Consider the following 22,210-nt stretch of genomic DNA (forward strand, 5'->3'; position numbering starts at 1 on the left):
AATATCATTTCCTTTATTCAGTTCTGTTGTCACCCTATAATAAAATGTGAAATTACTGAGGCAGAACCTACCTTATACAAAGCCATACTGTCCCCTATGGAGTATTATATTCCTATCTAACACTATATTATACTATACTATATTCGGCAAGAAACTCTCTGATTCCAATCTTTGAGTTTCTTATTCGGTTTTAAAACAATGTGGGATTTAATATCCCCTTAATTTAAATAATGTTTTTGTTGCCGAAATGAAGCTTATTAGCTCTTTATATTTAAGTAACTTAATGGTTGCACCTGTTTGGAAACTCGTATAGCAGAGTATAAGTTCTTTTCGCTATACACTTTGGTATTAACTTGGTCTAGCTACTCACTGATGAAGCCTCAAAAAAGGCTGAAACCGGTCTGGGTAGTGACCTCCCCACCATAATGTAATAACAGCATACATTTCCTAGGAAATGTGTTTTTACATTATTGTAAATACCTAAGAATAGTGATCAGAACTTTACCGACTTTGCTGCGAGATTTCCGGTATTGCACTACGTGCTGGGTCACTTGCATTTAGCGGACGCTTAGTGATCGCCGATACTTTATAGTTTACTATACTATATTCGGCAAGAAACTCTGATTCCAATCTTTGAGTTTCTTATTCGGTTTTAAAACAATGTGGGATTTAATATCCCCTTAATTTAAATAAAATCCTATCTAACAGTTTCTGAATTTTACTTTTAATCAACTTTTCCCAATACACTACCATTCCAGAGATATTATTATTATTTCGGACTACTCCAGGGAGTCCTTAGACTCATCAAGGGAGGCCCTAAACATCATGTCCACACAACTATTTGACATTCTCACAGTATCTATCATACCTTGCCTTGAACTCGCTCACTGTCATAGCACCCAACAGACTCTGGCAGCTTATTCCACTCATTTACCACTCTAAAAGTAAAGAACCCAGCTCCAACACCCCTGCTAACCACACTCTTTCCCAGCTTCCATAGAGTCCCCTAGTTCTCCCACCACCAGCCCTGATCTCAAAAATATCCTCTGAATTAATCCTATAGAATCATTTTAGCAATTTGAATGTCTCAATCATATCTCCCCTTTTCCGCCTATCAACTAGTTTCTGCAACCCACAAATCTTCAACCTGTTCTCATATGGTTCATTCCATAGACCTGCTATCATCTTAGTCACTCGCCTCTGGATCCTCTCTACCTCCTCCCCATCAAGAAGGAACCGAGGTGACCAAATCTGGGCACAGTAGTTGAGATGAGGTCTTATCAGGGCTCGGTACAGAGGTACAATAACCTGCTTGTCTCTGCTCGTCAAGGTATTTTTCAATATCCAAGTGAGTCTATGAGCTGATTTCGCTACTTTTGCAATGTGCCCCCTAAACTTCATCTCCCTATCCACCAACACTCCCAAGTCCCTGGCCTCATCAATCTCCTGGAGTACAGTTCCACCAATGTGGTATACTGCTACTAATCTTTTCACCCCAAAATGCATAACCTTACATTTTGTCACATTAAATTGACATCCATTCTCCTTAGCCCAAAACTCCAATCTATCCAAGTCATCCTGCAAGACTTTGACATCTTCTGCATTCAATGTCGCCCTACCCAGCTTTGCATCATCAGCGAACAAATGAACTGTTCCACTTAGATCCTTCCCTATATTGTTAATGAACAGATTAAACAGCAGTGGTCCAAGAACAGAACCCTGTGGCACACCACTAGTCACAGGCTATCTTTTGGACTCTAATACTGAATAAACTACTCTTTGATATCTCTCCATCAACTACCCACCTATCCATCTCACCAATCCTATATCCATTCCCATATGTTGTAGTTTACGGATTAGAATTCCATGTGGTATCCTGTCAAACGCTTTTGCCAGGTCCAGCAGTATCACTGTAAACCCATTTCCCTTATCCAGTTCTGCCGTCACCTCGTTATAAAACTTGAGCAAGTTACTGAGGCATGATCCACCCTTCACAAAGCCATGCTGTCCCCTGTACAGTATCTCATTTTCATCAATCTATTCCTGTATTTTTCCCTTGACTACTTTCTCCAAGACTTTGACGACGACTCCTGATATGCTGATCGGTCGGTAATTTACCACCATAGTTTTGGATCCTCCTTTATGCAGTGAAACTATTTCCCCCTCTTTCCATGCCTTCGGGACTAAACCAGACCCGAGACTCAGATTAAACATAGTCAAGGGCACTGATAATTCCTTAGCCGCTTCACGCAAGACCCTTGCCGGTACACCATCCAATCCCACAGATGTATTCACATTAAGGTTCTGTAATAGACTATTCACCTCCACTTCATTCATCACAATTTCCGTATAAACTAATGGTTCCTTCATTTTTTTTTATCTAAGATACTAACTGGTCTGTAATTTGCTACTTCTATCTTGGAGGCACATTTATGTAATATAACTATGTTACTTTTTTCTCCTTCCTTGTAATGAATGATTCATTTCATTAAACAGGTTCGAATTTGATAGCCTTTTCTTGAAACATGTGAAAGGCTACAAAATCATCTGAACCTTAACAGCTCTCCTTAAGCCAATCTCTAAGATTTGGGAAGTGATTGATTGTTCATGTTTTTTTAATTATTTATTTATGCAACTTTTACCATTGTTCCTTTGAACCTCTAATAGTGTTATACTATCATTTCAGCTGCAACCAAAACATGAGCTAGTAAGAACATGTTTCATGACTTATTCTTATGATTCATGTTTGAAATGTAATTATTGCTCTGTCCCTGATGATGTCCATGTTACGAAGGCAAACTATACTGGAGGTTTGAATAAAATTCTATATTTTTACATGTGTAAACCATGAAATTTTCTATAAAGAAGACTTTCACATCCAACTTATCCTGTCACAAACACATCACATCCACAGTAGCTTCCAAACAACTTGATATTCATATTTGTTCTAAACATTAATGTTTAGAACAAACTCTTTGCACAATTCCTAACACTTTATAAATCCCAAATCCTTTCTCAGAATGCATACCCATGTATCCTGAGGACTGATATCCTCAGGAACTTATCCACTTGGTAAGCTCTCCCCATCCACCCCCTGTCTTTTTCACCACATCCCTCCAACCAATTTCTTACAGACACTTTTTTTTGTATTGTCTTCTTCATAAGTATTTCCATGGGCATAGTTCCCCTTAACTGGTGACTGCCATTGTATAACACAAGTAACCAATGGTTCAGATCATATCCAAGCTAGCTGAACCAATTTCTCATCTTTTTCTTTCATTCCATTAACCTTTTTTTCCTTTGGAACAGCCTACCCACACCATTTATTCCAATGAATACACTCCTCAGATCTTCAAGAAACACATTAACAGATTAATTTTTTCTCTGTAATCATTGCCCGCAAATGACCCTGTCATGTTATAGTTTGACTTCCAATATATGAAGTACTTAAAAAAAAATTGAAATTGATAATTGAGAGTTACTATGGATTTGTCAACACATAGCACTGAGCTATAGGTTCTGCAACTCTGAGTGCGTGTGCTATATATAAATTGTTCTTGATTCCCCCCACCCCCTCCCATCGATAGAAGGTTGTAAATTATAGAATTATAGCATATTAATACCATGAGTGAGCAATTAGAAACCCTTCTATAGATGGAATGTTTAAAAAAAAACATTTAAGATTAAAAATTAATCTTAAATGTTTTAAAGTTTAAATTTAAAGTTCTACATTACTTTAAAAATTTGAAGAAAGGGTGCAAAATACTTTTAAGAATGCAACTGGATACTGAGAATTTTTGTTCTAAAAATTCTTATATACATAATTTAATAAAAAAAAAGTTTTTTTTAAATTTATTTCCATTTAAAAAATTAGAACACTCATCTTATTGTGGATTATATAATTTTATTTTAAAACGAATAAATACATCTTGTTAAAATAATATATGATATAAATGCATCAATAATTCACGAACATTAAGAGCAAAAAATTCACAGATATCAATTTTAATAAATAAGCAAAAAGCTTTTCTAAATAGTGTAAACAGAAATATTCATAAAAAATATGTCACAAGGCATTTTCCAAAATTTCAGGAAAATGTTTAATAAAATGTATATACAAAACCAAGCAAAACATTTCATATAATTAATCTATCAAATATAAGATTCAGATATACTACATACATAAAATAAAAGTTTTCCCCAGCTTACGTGATAGATGTAGTTGCATTTCAAAGGAATTGGTTCAAATTGCATATAAGATGTAAGAAGCAAAGAACTTTTCAACCTGATCTTGTAAAGTGATGACTGGATTAATTTTCTGGAAATTCCAAGTTATTCTATAAAACAAAGATACTGATACTGGCCAGAGAATATTTTTTAATATACACATGCATGATTCCAGTCTATGAGGATAACATAGCTTTAGGTTTCTTTGGCCATAATTTCAACCTAAAAGCAGGTTACCTGTGAAACATTTGCCTAAATTCTCTCCTTTATGAAATTATTTTCTTCAAATTTCTTTTAAATAATGATAAAACCAGAGAGGGGAAAGAATGTTTTCTTCCAACACACCACATTTTTTCACATTTCATGAAAGATGATATTATGTGTTGTATATCCCTGTATGTGTTGTTTTATTCTTTCATTCATTACAAAAGTACAACATATGGAATTAAATAATTTTGATCAGAAACCTAACCATTATTTATAACAGCTCATTTTAATATAAAAACACTCTTCATCTATCAAAAGAAGAAAAAATGAACAAAAACATTTAATTCCATCAAAAGAAAGTTGATGCTCCGATTGTCTCATGGCTATACATTATCATTAGCTAATGTTGAAAACATTTTATTTTATTTATTTATTTATTTTTGAGCTCTTTATTGAAAAAATGGTATTCTATTCTATTATCCCTTGGTAACTTTAATTTTTTTCTAATCCTCTAACCATCTTGCTCTATTAAAAAAAAAGTCACATGTGACTTTCAATGCTCATGTAACTATTTTTGATATGCTATTTCATTTACATTTTAATAAGTTTTTTCTACAAAATTCTTCACTTTCTAACTATTCTAATTTTTTCTACCTTTGTTTCACTGTTTTAAATCATTGAAAAATACATAATTCATTTTGGCTGTTTCATGAATCCTTATTCTGCTATACAAATTCAATTTCTTTACTGAAAATAAAGGAATTCACATGAAATCATAAACATGAAATTCAAGCAAGCTGCAGTTGAGAATAACTTTTAACTGGTTCTTCAAAAAATCACATTTTCTGAATCAGTTATATAGCAAAACATTTTAAATGAAGTTTAGTCTAAAATTTTTACTAAGATGTGAAACTTGGATGGAGGAAAGTTAAAAGTTGACATCCAATGAAAATTCACATCACAACTCAAATACTAGATAACCGAAGATAATAATTATATTTGATGATCTTATAAGTTACTAATATACAGATCCCTGAGTTATACATGTCCATCTTATGCAGATATGTACAATATGCCAAAGAATATTTATGTTTTAACAACTTCAGCATGTGAACAACAGCCTGTGTTTATACACCATTTGCTGCTCTCAGGAGCTCCTTGCAGTATCTGACCAATGTTCCTATGACATATCTTGCTGCATTCTGTTTTTCAGACAGGATGCAAATGTACTGTTCACATCATGAGCTGAAAAATAAATAATTATATACCATGGTGGAAGAAAACAATAACTTTGTTATACAGGTATTAACAAGAAGTTTCTGAACTTTTTCTTTTGAAACTTTTTCTTTCTTTTTTTTTGTTCTTTTTTTTTACTGCTATTACAATGGGTTATTTTCTTAAATCATTCATTACTATTTTGAGCTTACAGTAATAATAAGAAAGTATAATTAGTTGCTAAAAGTTAAAACTTACACCTAGTAGTATGCACTTAAAAAAAACTGGTGGATTCATCAGAGCTTAATAAACATCAATAAATATATAACAAAGTTGTCCAAGTTCTGATAAAACCATTATAAGAAAAATAAATACATTCATGCTAACAAATAAACGTAAAGTCAAGTGGCATATATTGGGATGGATATAGGGTTTGTGAGATGGATAGGAGGGAGGTTGATGGAGAGATATCACAGAGTGGTTTATTCAAGCGTAGAGTCCAAAAGACGGCCTGTGACTAGTGGTGTACCGCAGGGTTCTGTTCTTGGACTACTACTTTTCAATTTGTTCATTAATGATATAGGAAACGATCTGAGAGGAAGTGTTAACTTGTTTGCTGATGATGCAAAGTTGGGTAGAGCAATAGTGAGTGCACAGGATATCAAAATTTTGCAAGATGATTTGGATAGTTTAGAGGACCGGGCTAAGGAAAATGGATGTCAATTTAATGTGGATGCCATGGGATGAAGACAATTAAGTGGTTTCGCTTAAAAGAGGAGAGTGTGAGGAATCGTTTTAGGGAGAGGGTGTTAGAGTGGATTTCGGATGGACTGGAAAGTGTACAAGATTGGTGGAAACATAATTCAAAAGTAATCCTGAGCTGTGCAATCGAGGTGCTTGGTGAGACATCTGTAAAGATTAGAGAGCAGAAGGAGGGTTGGTGATGGAATAATAATGTACAAGTGGCAGTGACAGCTAAGAGGAAGGCAAAGCAGAAGTGGGATGAGTCAAGAGTGGAAGAGGACAGAGAGGTGTACAAAGAGAGAAAGCCAGAAGCCAAGAGAGTTATGGCACAGGTGAAGGACATCTTACATGTGAGGCAGATCAAAGATGCTGAAGGAAGAGTATTATGGAGGGATGTGGACATAAGAAACAGATGGAAAATATACTTTGAGGGACTTTTGAATGAGGAAAATGCAAGGACTCACAGAGGAGATGGGCAGCCTTCTGAGGGGATGGTGCAGAATATCAGTAGAGTGGAAGTGACAGAGGCTATGAAGAAGATGAGGAATGGAAAATCGGTGGGCCCCGACAGGATTCCAGTGGAGGCATGGAAGGCATTGGGGGAAGAGGGAATTGACCTGCTGTGGGACCTGTTCATGAAAGTTTGCCAACAGGAAAATATACCCGAGGAATGGAGGGAGAGCACTCTTGTCCCCATCTACAAGGGTAAAGGGGGGATGCACAAGACTGTAAAAATTACAGAGGAATAAAGTTGATGTCCTTTGAAAATCCTAGAAAATTTTGAAAATCCTAGAAAGGGTTCTTGATGGTAAGGAGGAAGGAGGTGGAGATTGCAAAGGAACAATTTGGCTTCATGCCTGGTAGATCAACAACAGATGCTATCTTTGGGTCACGGCAGATGATTGAAAAGTATCGAGAGAAACACAGGGAGCTACATCTGGCATTTATTGATCTGGAGAAAGCATACGATAGAGTGCCAAGGCAAGAAGTCTGGAGGTGTCTGAGGGAGAAGAAGGTGCCGGAGAAATATGTCAGGTTGTTGCGGGAAATGTACAGAAATGTGAAGACAAGTGTTCGGACCTGTCTGGGACAGACAGAAAGTTTTCAAGTAACAGTTGGCTTGCATCAAGGGTCACATTAAGTCTGTTTCTGTTTAATATTGTGATGGAGGTAGTAACAGAGGAGGTGAGAGAAGATGCGCCTTGGATAATGTTGTATGCAGATGACATCTTGCTGTGTGCAGATTCAAGAGAAGAAGCAGGAACTAAACTGGAAAGATGGAGAAAAGTACTGGAAGAGAGAGGTATGAGACTGAGCAGAAGTAAGAGTATATGCGTTGGACAGCGGCCAGGAGACAGATCTGGAGCTGGAAAGAAATGTCATCAGGAAGGTGAGAGACTTTAGATACTTAGGTTCAACAGTGGAAGAAGATGGAGGAGCTGAGACGGAAGTGGGATGCAGGATACAAGTGGGTTGGAGGAACTGGAGGGAGATGGCTGGAGTGTTATGCGATAAAAGAGTGCCGATCAATCTGAAAGGCAAAATCTTACAACAGTAGTGAGGAGAGCTATGACATATGCTATAGAAACTGTGGCCCTGAGGAAAAATAACATCAGCAGGATGGAAGTAGCAGAGATGAGAATGCTTAGGTCGATGTGTGGTGTCACCAGAAAGGATCATCTGAGAAATGACTATGTCAGGGGAACAGTGAAAGTTACAAACCTAGGACCGAAAATACAGGAGGCAAGGTTGAGATGGTTTGGTCATGTGATGAGGAGGGAGGACGAATATGTGGGAAGAAGAGTCATGCAGATGGATGTGCAAGGAAGGCGGAAGCATGGGCGGCCAAAGAAGAGATGGAAGGAGCTGGTAGAAGAGGACTTTAGGATGAAGAACTTGGATGTGGTGACAGCCCAAGACAGGAAGGTATGGAAGAGACTCATTATCAACAGTGACCCCACTTAAGTGGGAGAAGCTGCAGAAGAAAAAAGATATCACATTGGTGGAACTAAACTCCAGGAGATTGATGAGGCCAGGGATTTGGGAGTGTTGGTGGATAGGGAGTTGAAGTTTAGGGGGCACATTGCAAAAGTGGCTAAATCAGCTCATCAAATCACTTGGTTGCTGAAAAATAATTTAACAAGCAGAGACAAACAAGTTATTGTTCCTCTGTATCGAGCCTTGATAAGACCCCATTTAGACTACTGTGTCCAGATATGGGCACCAGAGTTTCTTCTTGATGGGGAGGAGGTGGAGAGGATCCAGAGACAAGTGACCAAGATGAATAGCAGGTCTGTGGAATGAACCTTATGAGAACAGGTTTGAAGATTTGTGGGTTGCAGAAATTGGTTGATAGGCAGTAAATGGGGTGATATAATTGAGACATTCAAATTACTGAAGGATTTCTATAAGATTAATTCAGAAGATATTTTTGAGAATAGGACTGGTGGCGGGAGGACTAGGGGCCATACATGGAAGCTGGGCAAGGATGTGGTTAGCAAGGGTGTTAGAGCTAGGCTTTTTTTACTTGAAGAGTGGTGAATGAGTGGAATAAGCTTCCAGAGCCTGTTGCAGGTGCCATGACTGTGAATGAGTTCAAGGCGAGGTATGATAAATACTGTGTGAATATCAAATAGTTGTTCTTGACATGATGTTAGGGCATCCCTTGATGAGTCTGTCGACTCCCTGGAGTTGCCCATAATAATAATATTAGCTGCCTGCAGGTGATTATTAGTTGAGCTGAAGTTACTAATGTTAAAAGATTCCTTTACAAGTATGAAGTAAAAAAAAGGTTAGCCAGACCAAAATGTTTATTTTCTTTTATCTGAAATATGTTCCTTCTTTCTCACCCTGAAATCCATGACTTGTTTGTTCTATGTAAGCATGATATTCTTTATCTGCCTAGATGTAGAAGGGTTTGCTGTTCTAAGAGACCCGAGGAGGCTGCAAATTTTTGAATCTTTTTAAAATTCACTCTGATGTTGTGATCCTTGGAAGAAGATGCAATTTTAATTCATAGACTGCCAATATATGGAACTCCAATTGAATCTCTATACTGGACATTCCGGTTATTGAGAGAGGTAGGATTCAAAAATAAAATCCTATCAATTGTTTCTTGAAATAGTAATCAAAAACAAATAAATTTAAGTGAATCTGAAGTTCAATCTTGAGTTTGTCATCATTTCGTATAACAGAAACTGTTAATTCTTTAGGATGTGTGGATTATGCCTCATTTTTGGGAAGGATGGTGAAGGGATGAGGTATGAAGACTTTCTCTTCATACCTCATCAGTTACTTTCAACGCCTCAGTAGTTGAGTAAGAGTAAGGTTGTTAAGAAACATTTTGTGATGTAGACTGCTCCAAAGAATAGAGACAGCTGAAATGAAATAAGAAAAGTGGGTTTGATGAGTGTGGAGCTGAATTACAAAAGGATGTAATGGAGTAGGACCATCATGGATAAACACTTTGTAGAAAAAGATATATGGCTGAAGAGATTTGTTGAAGTCAGTGAGGGATGGATCACCATGCTGCTCTCCTTTGGGTAGCATTAAGAATTTTTGTTGCACTAGATCAAAAATAGCACAATTTGAAGTTTGGGAATTTCATTTCTTTTTAAATTTAATCATTTTATCATAAATAAACTTCACATTACAGTATAAAATTTTGGAAAAAATTGGATGAACAGTTGCGATTAAGTTATATACTGACAGCAACAGTTCATCCAGTTTACAAATTGCATAAATTTATAGGCAGCTATATCATAATCATTACAAATATATATATATATACAGGAAAGAAACGCAATATTCTACAGTTGACTCACTATAGCCGACTCATAGGGTCCACAAGAGCAATTTATAAAAGTGGATAGTTTGCCACAGTTAATTTACTTTTGGGAACAAAATAAACAGAGAGGCTAAGTAGCACAATTTAAATTTTACACATATGACTGGATCGTTGATTGCTCTCTAATATATATCTGCAACAAAAATATAAAATATTTTGGAACAAATTTCCTTATTTCTTCAAGAGAATAAATACCCTTTGAATATGTTAATGCAATTGTGTGGATTTGCTCATATTTCATTCTGCACTGATGAAAGTTAGGCTTATGAATATTTTTGGTGATAAGTTAATACAATGTCTGCTAAAAGAAAGAAAGAAAACTTCTTTTTTTTTTTTTTTTTTTAAATAAATTCATTATTGAGGGTGTTTGCACTCCTCAGTGCTAGCCCACCTGAAGAAAGAGTGTCATGAGTTCGATTCTAGTTCCAACTAGAGGAACTTTTTCTAAGCTGTTTTTTGACTGGTTCTCGAGTTAGTCAATCTCTGGCATGGGTAAGCGGGGTTTTTCTCCCGGAAATTTGGATTTTTCATCCTGTAAACTCAAGAAAATCGGCTGTAGAACCCACACTATTTCAAACATTAAAAATATTGTGTTAGGGCTAGGAACCACAAGATGGTGGCACTTGTAAGTTGTCATGGTGCGCTGCTTAAATTAGTAAGAGCCTAGGGCCAGTTATCTCTGATGGCCTACTAGTGATGATTGAACTGTCCACTCAGTCTCTAAAAGTTATATAAGGCTAAAACAACCTCGGTATCCCTAAAAGGGAATAAAAAGGTGTCAGCTAATTTTTTTTTTTTTTTAAAAGAATAATAGTAACATATCAGCACATAACTATCTAAAAGGCAGTTTATGTCATCATCATCATCAAATTCCTGCCATGTACCCTCAAGGCGTGTACAGGATATGATAGTACTACATGAAAAAAATTACATCATTATTAATTTCCTATCTACAATTTTCCTCCAAATCAGTCTGTTACTTGTCAAGACTCCAACATTATCAGATCTTATATTTCTATCATCTAAAGCATTTTGTACCGTATCAATCCACCTATATCTTGGTCTTCCTCTGGGTCGTTTTGCTGCCAACCTGGCAGAGAACGCTTGTTTTGCTAATCTTTCCTTGCCCATTCTGTTTAAGTGACCATACCACCTAAGATTAGCTCTGCTAACGCATTCCTGGATGGTGACAATGTCAAGTTCTTTCCTAATATCCTCGTTTTTAATATGATATTGCCATTGATGCCATCTGTTCATTCCTATAATCTTTCTCAGGACTCTCATATCTGTGGTCTCTAGTCTTTGGTCAAGTGTTTTACTTCAGACCCAGCTCTCAGATCCATAAGTTAAAACTGGTTTGAACACTGTCTTGTACACAGCTAATTTAGTGTTCCGACTGATTTCTCTCTTATTCCATATGAATTTATTCAATTGACTTCCCACCATACCAGCTTTGCTGATTCTGTTGTCTATTTCTATATTTAATTTACCATCTTCAGTAAAAATCATGCCTAAATAGCTGAAATGTTTTTCTTGTTCCATAGGTTCTCCATTCACAACACAGTTGACATTTTCAATGATTCTGCCTATTGTCTTTGTCTTTTAATTGCTGACCTTCATACCATATCTATTACAACAGCTATTCAATTTAGTCAGAGAATCTTGCAGACTTGTAGCAGATTTATTTAGAAGTATAACATCATCCGCATAAAGCAAAGAGCTGACATTAACATCTCCAATTTTGATATCATGTTTAATACCACTTTCCTTCATAATGTGATCCATATAGATAATGAATAACAGAGGGGATAATGTACATCCTTGTCTCACACCAGATTTAACATTAAACCATCTTCATGTACTTCCTTCAATTCTAACTGCTGACTTACAACTCAAATAAAGACTAAGTATTGCTTGATATAATGCCCCATTGACACCATATAACTGAAGCGTATTGAATAGCTTCTCTCTTGGCACCTTGTCATATGCCTTTTCCAGATCGACAAAACTTAAATACAGATCTTTGTTATATTCCCATGCTTTCTCAACTATTTGTCATAAAGTGAAGATCTGATCCTGACAGCCTCTATTTGGCCTGAATCCAGCTTGTTCTTCGCCAAGCTTTTCTTCCACAATTCTTCTCAACCGTTTCTCAAGTATACTTGCATAGATCTTGCCAGGAACACTCAGTAGGGAAATATGGGTACTATGAGAGCTCTACTCCAATCATCAGGAATTCGTCCCTCTGTCCAGGCTTTCTGAACTATGCAGTGCAACCACTGTAAGACTGTATCATCTACTCCTGCTGCCTTTCCACATTTCGAGCCTTTGATGGCTTTTTCTACTTCTAGTATGGATATGTATTCCTGACTGCATGCCTGGTTAGTGTTTTTTACCACTGTGCTGTCATCACTGCTTGTTTCATTTAGCAGTTTTTCAAAGTAATTACTCCATACTTCAAGGATATCTTTTTCTCCCGTTTTCATGTCACCTTTATCATCTCTAATTCCTTTTACAGCACTCTTTCCTCCATTCTTAAGCTTCTTCAACAACCTCCAGAATATTTTGCCACCTTCTTGATATTTATTTTCTATATTCTTGCCAAAGTCTTCCCATGACTTTTGTTTAGCTAGTTTTACACAGTGTTTAGCATTCTTGCATTTGTCTCTATATTCTCTAAGAGCACAAGCTGACTTATTTGACAGGAACTTTTGGTATGCTTTCTTCTTTTCCTTCACTGCCTCTTTAACTTGCTGTGTCCACCAGGGAGTTCTGATTTTTTTATCCTTACAGATAACCTCACCACATGCCTCTCTGGCAGAATCAATCAATGTTTTCTTCAGAGTTTGCCACTGAATCTCCAAGGTTTGATTCCTGTTCTCAAACTCTTTCATTTTTTCTTCAATAAGGTATATTTATTGTGCATGCAATGCACCCATATTTATTTCTAGGTAAGTTTTGAATTACTTTATTTTGAATTGAAACTAGAGAATTCAGCATAATGAGATAGAGTCAGGTTAGGTTGTGCATTTCGCAACCATATTCCTGGGGAAGGAGTGTCTTTCCCTAGGTTCGATTCCCGTCACCGATGAGAATTGAAGAGCTGAAGGATCTTCCTCAGCCATAGCCAAGTTAGCCGGTCTTGGGCATGGACAGTAGGTTCCCCTCCCCAGTTTATTCTGTGGTTTTTCATCCCGCAAAGCAGGCAAACCGGCCTTGAGAACTCAACACTACAGACATAGGATACACCAGGACGTAGGGCTGACTACCTTATCCTGTGAACAGTTTGAGGTCCGATGATTAATAAACCCTCGCCACCACAAAATAAAAGAGGGAGAGGAAGATAAGATAGATTTCTTCTTCTTTTTTTTAAATCGTATTTCCAGAGTGGTTTGATCTATGTAGAATATAACATTTTTAACCTATTTAAGTTTAAGGATCTATGCAAATGGTAAAGTCTACTTAACCTGCATTTTCCTATTAATTACATCAGTGATATGCTGTTTCAACTTAAATTACCATTCATTTTTAAACCTAAATAAATTACATTAAGTAAGTTAAAATTTAAATTTGCTACAATTCCAAAAGTTAATTTACATATAAAGAGAAATGAGATATTAAAGATTCAACCTTATTTAAAAGTCGAATAAGTATGGAAACTTTGAAATATTGGACCAGAGAGCTTTTGAGAATATAATCCTTGGCACTGCAGTTGCCTTAGCCTGCACTACTTAAAAGACACAAGTTCTGCCAAGGTGTCTGTATATTCACTTTTATCAGTGCTTTTGAAAAAGGTTTTACTGGCCTGATAGTTGTTTCAAACTGGTTGATTCTTTTCAGAGACTAGGTATGCTCATTATATATTTTCATAAGTGCTATAGTTAAAGTTTTTGAAATGTTCCAGGTTTATACATTTAATCAGCTTTGAAATAAGATTGGGTCTTTAATATCTCCTATATCTATTTATTTTACATTGCTGAAATGAAGCTGAATAGCTTTTTATATTACTATTATGAATTGATCAAGAATTCAGTTATGAAAAATACAACTCTCTGACATATTTTTTTACTTTTGTATTGAATAAGGAGTTTTGCTCTCTAAGGTTTCGACCTGAAAGAGAACCAACCAGTGCAAAACAGCTGCCAAGATGAAGTCTTTATTAAAATAATAATAATAATAATAAATAAAAATAAATGTATTTTAAGAAGTATAAGCTAAGGCACTAAGATTGCAAAGGTTGTGCATTCGTAAGTTCTCTGGTCAAAATTTTCAAAGTATTTACATTTATATGCCCTTGAAATAGGGTTTGATATTTATTATACCCCGATCCTATTTATTTTATACTGCTGAAATAAAGTTTTTGGATCTTTCTTTGTTAATTTACATGTTTTTGTGATATTTAAACAAAGTTTATTACCACAGAACCAATTTGTTATTTTTAGATTGGCATTTATCTTGATACCATTGATGAAAAAGTTAATAAATTAATATTTTCACGAATGGCATTCACACAAGCTAGTGTTATTCATTTAGATATCTGCTGGCAAGTAGGACTGAACCCTGTAGAACACCATACTCTAATGCTAGAAAATTACCATAGCTTGGAATCTAGCATTTAAATATCATCTTATTCAAATTCCAGACATGTACTGTTGGGGGAGGGGGAGGAAAATTATGTTAGTATTATATAAAAAAAGTTACATCATTGATAACCAGTCGACTCCAACCAAATTACTCTTTGTCCATCAAGACTACACAATTATCACATCTCATAATTTCTCTCTTCGAAGACACTTTTTACTGTATCAATCCACCTAGACTGATACAGCAGAAAATTTATTTTCTTGCCATTTTGTCAAAGAACACTTGTTTTGATAACCTTTCCTCTCCCATTCTATTTAAAGTAACCATGCCTGCTGAGATCACTTAATCTACTCATTGATTAACTGTTTTATTGTTTCTAATTCAGTTCTCATCTCTATAAGTTAACATTGGTTTGATCACTGTCTTGCATACAGCTAATGTAGTGTTATGACTAATTTCTCCCTTATTCCATACAAATTTATTTAACTGGCTCCTGACCAGTTAAATAAATTGGCTTAAACCACAAATGTATATGATGGTACAACAAGATGAGATTTCATATGCCAGCGAGCAGAGTATTAATGGAAACGAAATCAAACTCACAGAAGAATTAGAGAAGTATCAGGTGGACATGATTGGCATTATTGAGACAAAGAAGACAAAAACAAGGGAGATCTTACTAAATAACAACAAGTATAATATTATAACTTATCAAGGAAAGGAAGGAGTAGCGATAGCATTCAGCACCAAAGATGAAGGTAAACTTCTTGACTGGAAGGAAGTTTCAAGTAGTGATGTGGGCACACTCTAAAATGGAGATGAAACTTATTTGTGCTTACAGTCCCACAGAAGGTTCTTCTGAAGAAGAAGTGGAGTAATATTTTGAGTTCTTGTTGGAGATCTGAACAGCAGAGTAGGAAATTAATCCCACCAGACATATAGGAACATTTTGGGAAACTCTGGAGAAAGGGACAAAGCTAATAACAGTAGTAAATATTTAAGACTTCTGCTCACGACAAGGACAACTCATTACTAACACCATATTTCAATATAAAGATGTGCACGACCTCACATGGAGTGAGCACACAAGAAAAGCCTAATTGACTATGTCATTGCTGATAGTGATATCTTCATGCTCGTTCAGGATACAAGAGTGTACAGAAGATTTCATATTGGAATTGACCATTACTTAGTACTAATCATGATAAAAATGGATATCACATTGAAAAGAACAGCATGTAAGACAGTTTTAAAAGAATTAAAAGTTGAATAGCTTTTACAAGTAAATTGCAGACAACTATACAAACACTACTGAATAAAAAATGAAGCAAATTAAAAACAAGAACTAAATCATGGAATCTCAATGGCAAACTGTGAAGAAGATTGACTGATTCAGCCTAGTAAGGTATGTGGTGAAGTTGTGCAAGGATAGAAAAATAAGAACAACATGGTGGACACAAAAAGGTAAAGAAGCAGTCCTGGAAAAGAAGAAAGTATATCAAAAGTTCCTAATAAATAAGTTAGCAGTGCCCTAAAAGAATACACATAAAAATGTAAAAGGGCTAAGCCGTGTATAAAAGTAGCTAAACAAAAGTCATGGAAAGACTTTGGTAAGAATATAGAAAATAAATATTAGAAAGTTACAAATGTTCTGGAGGCTTAGAAATGGAAAGGAATCAAAGATGAAAAGATGACATGACAACCAAAGAGAAAGATATCCTAGATGTCTAGAGAAAGACTGTTAAGCAAACCAAACAATGACAGAAATATACTAGAAAAATTATAAGAGGAATACAAAAAGGAGTACATATGAATACTTGAGGTAGAAAAAGTCATCAAAAACTAGAAATGTGGAAAGGCAGCTGGAATAGATGATAATCGACCAGAAAGTAAGTATGGAGATATAAAGTTTTGCAGTGTAGCCACTGCAAAACTTTTATATCAGAAGGTAAAATTCCTAATGATTGGAATAGAGCTCATAGTACCCATCTGTAAAAAAGGGAATAAAACTGAATGTGAGAATTAAAGAAGAATTTCTTTACTAAATGTTCCAGGTAAGATTTTTGCAAGCATACTTGAAAAGAGGTTGATAAAGATTGTGGAAGAGAAACTTGGTAAAGAACAAGCAGGTTCAGGTTGTCAAGCTCAGATTTTCACTTTCAGATAAATAGCAGAAATTGTGGGAATATGACAATGATTTGTACTTAAGCCTTGTAGATCTGTAAAAGGAATATGACAAGGTGCCTGCCCAAAGAAAAGATTTTCAAAACACTACAATTATGGAGTGAATGGCACATTATACACAGCAATAACAAAGTCTATATTTAAGTTGTCAGTCAACAGAATTGAAAGAAATACAGAAAGATGGTTTGATGTGCATTCAGGTGTAAGACAAGGATGCACATTATCTCCACTCTTGAAAGTTTATTTTTCACTTGGTAAGACTGTAATAAATTTAGTTTAATCCTTTATCCAAGTGAGAGCAAACAAAGTTCGCACCTGAAAATATCTTCAGGGACTGAATATGGTGTTGTACTATCTTACCTGAGTAAGTAGTACAACACCAGGCAACCCGTAGCAAAGGTGGAACAAGCTGCCAACACTTTTATCCCAGTATCCACCATAATGCAAAACACATCTCCTTGCAGATATGTATAATGTTATGCATTAAGGGATTGGCCACTACCCAGACTAGTTTCGACCTTTGTTGAGGTCTCTTTAGTGGGAACCAGGCCCAGAGTTGGAGATACCAGGCAGAAGCAATAGCAAGGTTATTTTTACCTATAGGAGTTGCCAAAAGGTTTACCACCTTTTTTTTTTTTTTTATATATTTTTTTTATTTTTATTAAATTACTCTGGATTTAGAGAAAGATGTTGAAAGTTTATTTTTCACTTGGTTAGACTGTAATAAATTTAGTTTAATCCTTTATCCAGAGCGCAAACAAAGTTTGCACCTGAAAATATCTTCAGGACTGAATATGGTGTTGTACTATCTTACCTGGGTAAGTAGTACAACACCAGGCAACACATAGCAAAGGTGGAGCAAGCTACCAACACTCCTACCCCAATATCTCCCATAATGCAAAACACATCTCCTTGCGGATATGTATAATGTTATGTATTAAGGAATTGGCCACTACCCAGAATAGTTTTGACCTTTATTGAGGTCTCTTCATTGGGAGCTCTTATTAATCATCTATATAGATCACAATATGAAAGACAGTGGCATCAAGCCTGATACTAGAAATGTCAAACTTAGCCATTTTGTTTTATGCAGATGATACAGTACTCCTAAACATATCTAGTGCAAGTCTCCGGTATTCACTAGCTAAACTGAATAATGGCTATAAAAATTTGGTATGAAAATTAGCAACAAAACTATGAAAATAGGCAGGAACACAGAAAACTTCAGCTGCATTCTGAATGGAGATTCTACAGAATAAGTAGAATATTTCAGCTATTTAGACTAGCAGTATACAATGTAGACTGCATGAAAAAGTACATTTCAAGTACTACATGAAAAATTTACATCATCACTAACTTCCTATCTACAATTTTTCCTCCAAATCAGTCTGTAACTTGTCAAGACTACAACATCACAAGATCCTATATTTCTATCGTCTAAGGCACTTTGTACCGTATCAATCCACCTATATCTTGGTCTTTTCTCTGGGTTGTTTTCCTGCCAACCTGGCAGAGAACACTTGTTTTGCTAATCTTTCTTCACCCATTCTGTTTAAGTGACCATACCACCTGAGATAAGCTCTGCTAAGCATTCCTGAATGCTGACAACGTCAAGTTCTTTCTCAGAACTCTCATATCTGTGGTCTCTAGTCTTTGGTAAAGTGTTTACTTCTGACTCAGCTCTCAGATCCATAAGTTAAAACTGGTTTGAACACTGTCTTGTATACAGCTAATTTAGTCTTCCGACTAATTTCTCTCTTATTCCATATGAATTAATTCAATTGATAACACAACGCAGTTGACATTTTCAATGATTCTGCCTATTTTCATTGTCTTTGTCTCTTTATTGCTGACCTTCATACCATATTTATTGCAAAAGTTATTCAATTTAGTCAGAGAATCTTGCTGACATTAACATCTCCAATTTTGATATCATGTTTAATACCACTTTCCTTCATAATGTGATCCATATAGATAATGAATAACAGAGGGGATAATGTACATCCTTGTCTCACACCAGATTTAACATTAAACCATTTTTCTGTACTTCCTTCAATTTTAACTGCTAACTTACAACTCAAATAAAGACTAAGTATTGCTTGATATAATAACCCATTGACACCATATAACTGTAGTGTAAATACAAAATTAATAATGGAAAAACTCACGTAAAAAGATTATTTAATAGTATAATTTTCGCCTGTGTGTCACCGGCATATTCAGTACATTTTAAGCTCAAATTAAACAATAAATGACAATTCCAAAAAGCACCACCTAAGTAGCTAGTATACGATAACTAAAAAGGTCAATAAATTTCTTAAAAAAATATATATATATATATATATATATATATACACACACACAGTAGAACTCAGTTATAATGATCATGGTTACAGAGAATTCACGTTTATAACGAATAATTTTGAAGGTATATTTGAATTACATTTGATTTAATGCACGTATTTCATGTTTATTACAAATTCGTTTCACGGGAATAACAAACGAATAATACACATTAGTCGTTCCTTTACTGACATTTCGTACATACGCATTTTCTGGTTGTGGAAAGTCGGGAGTCAAACGGAAAATTTTATCAGTTTCCAAAAAAGTAGAAATTATATGGGAGGCAGAAAGTGGCCAATCAAATCTTACAGTAGCAAAAAAGTATGGTTTGTCCCCATCCACAATATCAACAATTTGGAAGAATTGCGAGTCGACTCTGAAAGCTTTTGAAAATAATTTATCGAAGTGTAAAAAACATAAAATGTAATAAAAGTGACGTTGATGAGGCACTTCTTTCGTGGTTTAAAGTGCAAAGAACTGCTGGCTTACCTATTAGCGGACCAATTTTGAAAGTTCAAGCAGAAAAATTTGCTGTTCAACTTGGTTATAGTGATTTTAAATGCAACAATGGGTGGATCGATCGCTTTAAGAACAGAAACAATATTGTCTACGCAAAAGTAAGTGGCGAGGCGTTGTCCATTGACAAAAACGTTGTTTCTGACTGGATCAAGAATGTATGGCCAGACATCAAACGAAGGTATGGATACAACAACATTTATAATGCAGACGAAGCAGGTTTTTTTTATAATTTAACGCCCGATAAAACTTTTCAATTTAAAAATGAAAAGAGCATTGGCGGAAAACTTATCAAAAATAGACTCAGAGTTTTAGTTTGTGCGAACATGACCAGTAGCGATAAAAGAGAGGTTCTTGTAATTGAAAAATCGGCAAAGCCTAGATGCTTTAAAATGTAAAGAAACTTCCCATTGATTATAAGAATAAGAAGGCCTGGATGACATCTTCAATTTTCGAAAATGAAATTTGCAAGTGGGATAAAAATCTTCGCAGTGAAAACCGGAAAATTTTGTTATTGATAGACAACTCTCCTGCCCAGTGGCTAATTTAACAAATGTAAAACTTGTTTTTTTGCCACCAAATGTGACATCTGTCTTGCAACCACTTGATCAAGGCGTAATTAGATATTTTAAATCCCATTTTCATCGTCTGTTAGTCTTGGAACTGATAGAACGCAGAGAAAAATCCGCAGAAAATGCTTATGACTCGAAGATCAGTGTACTTCACGCAATATGTTTAATGAGTGATGCTTGGAATTTGGTGTCATCGTCTATGTTTTAAGAAAGTCGGTCTTGCGGAATATGAATGCAAATCTGAAGAAGATGAAGAGGATAACTTACAGTTATCAGCGTGGTTAAAAGCGCGAAATAATTTTGAAACGTGCGCAGAGATTAATAATTTTATAGATATTGATAATGGCTTCGCAACTTCAGGTATACCGACAGATGCTGACATCTTAAAACAAATCTCTCATACACCAGAAGAAGATAATAGTAGTAGTGACTCCGAGGAAGAAAATAGCAATGATTGAGAAAATCGTTACCTGGTGTGAAGCAGAAAGTGCTTTACATATTTTAACAAGATTTATGGAATTGCGATCTGTAAGTTCAGATGACACATTCAAGCATCTTAGTGGTATAAGGAACAATTTCAAACGTATGAAATATGCGTCTTGTGCAAAGCAAAGCACGCTTGATGATTTTTTTATGTAAAAATGTGAACTTAAAAATAAATTTTTGTTCTTTATATGTATGCACATATGTTATTTATGTTACCCAATATACCTATGCTGAGAAAAATCTGAAAACATTTTTAATTTGCTCAAATTATGACCTTCTTGGATATAACGAATAACGGTTATTACGAACAAATATATGTGGTCCCGTGGAATTCGTTATAACCGAGTTCTACCGTATATATATATATATATATATACATACACAATAAAAAGTTAGGAAAGATTAGCTGAACTATAAAGTACTCTCCCATAAAGGGGATAGATGTAAACCATCGGATCTGTTTAAGTTAAGTGAGTGAAGTAAAGTTTCACATGTTTCTTAATAAAGCTGTTCCATGAGGAACTGACTTTTGTGAAGGACTCTTGTCTTTTTCCAATGAACTCTATGTCTAGTGATGATGGCATGTTCTGCAAGTCCAGACTTTTCAGGTTCAAGGTACTGAATATAAGACTGGTGTTCTTCTAGCTGAACAGAGGCAGATCTTCCTGTTTGTCTGAAATAAGATAATCCACAAGAGCAAGGAATCTGGTAAACACCTGGATAATTAAGATGTGGAAGCTTGTCCTTAGGAGAAGTGAGAAAGGTGGAGATTTTTCTGAATGGTCGAAAGGCAACAAAAATATTCAGTCGTTTTAAAACTTTTGCTATACGTTCACTAATGCCTTGTATATAAGGGATAGGAATGCACATTATTTCTTCTGTATTTGAAGAGGAAGACAAACTACTCATAGCTCTTTTGATGAAGGAATTCTTATATCCAATAAATAAAAAGGAAGAAGTAATATATTACAGTTCTTTCTGTAATAGATCGTAAAGAAAGAACTGCAATATATTGCTTTTTCCTATATATCTAATGGATATAAGAATTCCTTCATCAAAAGAGCTATGAGTAGTTTGTCTTCCTCTTCAAATACAGAAGAAATAACGCGCATTCCTATCCCTTATGTACAAGGCATTAGTGAACGTACAGAAAAAGTTTTAAAACCACTGATTTTTTTCTGTTGCCTTTCGACCATTCAGAAAAATCTCCACATTTCTCATTTCTCCTAAGCACAAGCTTCCACATCTTAATTATCCAGGTGTTTACCAGAATCCTTGGTCTTGC

General features: G+C 35.4%; 1 protein-coding gene across 1 annotated transcript in view; it reads right to left on the reverse strand.

Moving 5' to 3' along the window:
• Positions 1 to 3,975: 3,975 nt before the first annotated feature.
• The window catches only part of Dna2 (DNA replication helicase/nuclease 2), a 310,882-nt gene continuing 292,647 nt past the window's right edge, over positions 3,976 to 22,210 (reverse strand). Inside the window, exon 18 of the mRNA XM_090416054.1 lies at positions 3,976 to 5,679. The gene's annotated coding sequence lies outside the window, so the exon portion shown is untranslated. The remainder of the gene's footprint in view (positions 5,680 to 22,210) is intronic.

This window comes from Typopeltis vanoorti, chromosome 1, assembly GCF_054136105.1.
Source record: "Typopeltis vanoorti isolate ZY-2024b chromosome 1, IOZ_Tvanoo_1.0, whole genome shotgun sequence".
Lineage (NCBI taxonomy): Eukaryota > Metazoa > Arthropoda > Arachnida > Uropygi > Thelyphonidae > Typopeltis > Typopeltis vanoorti.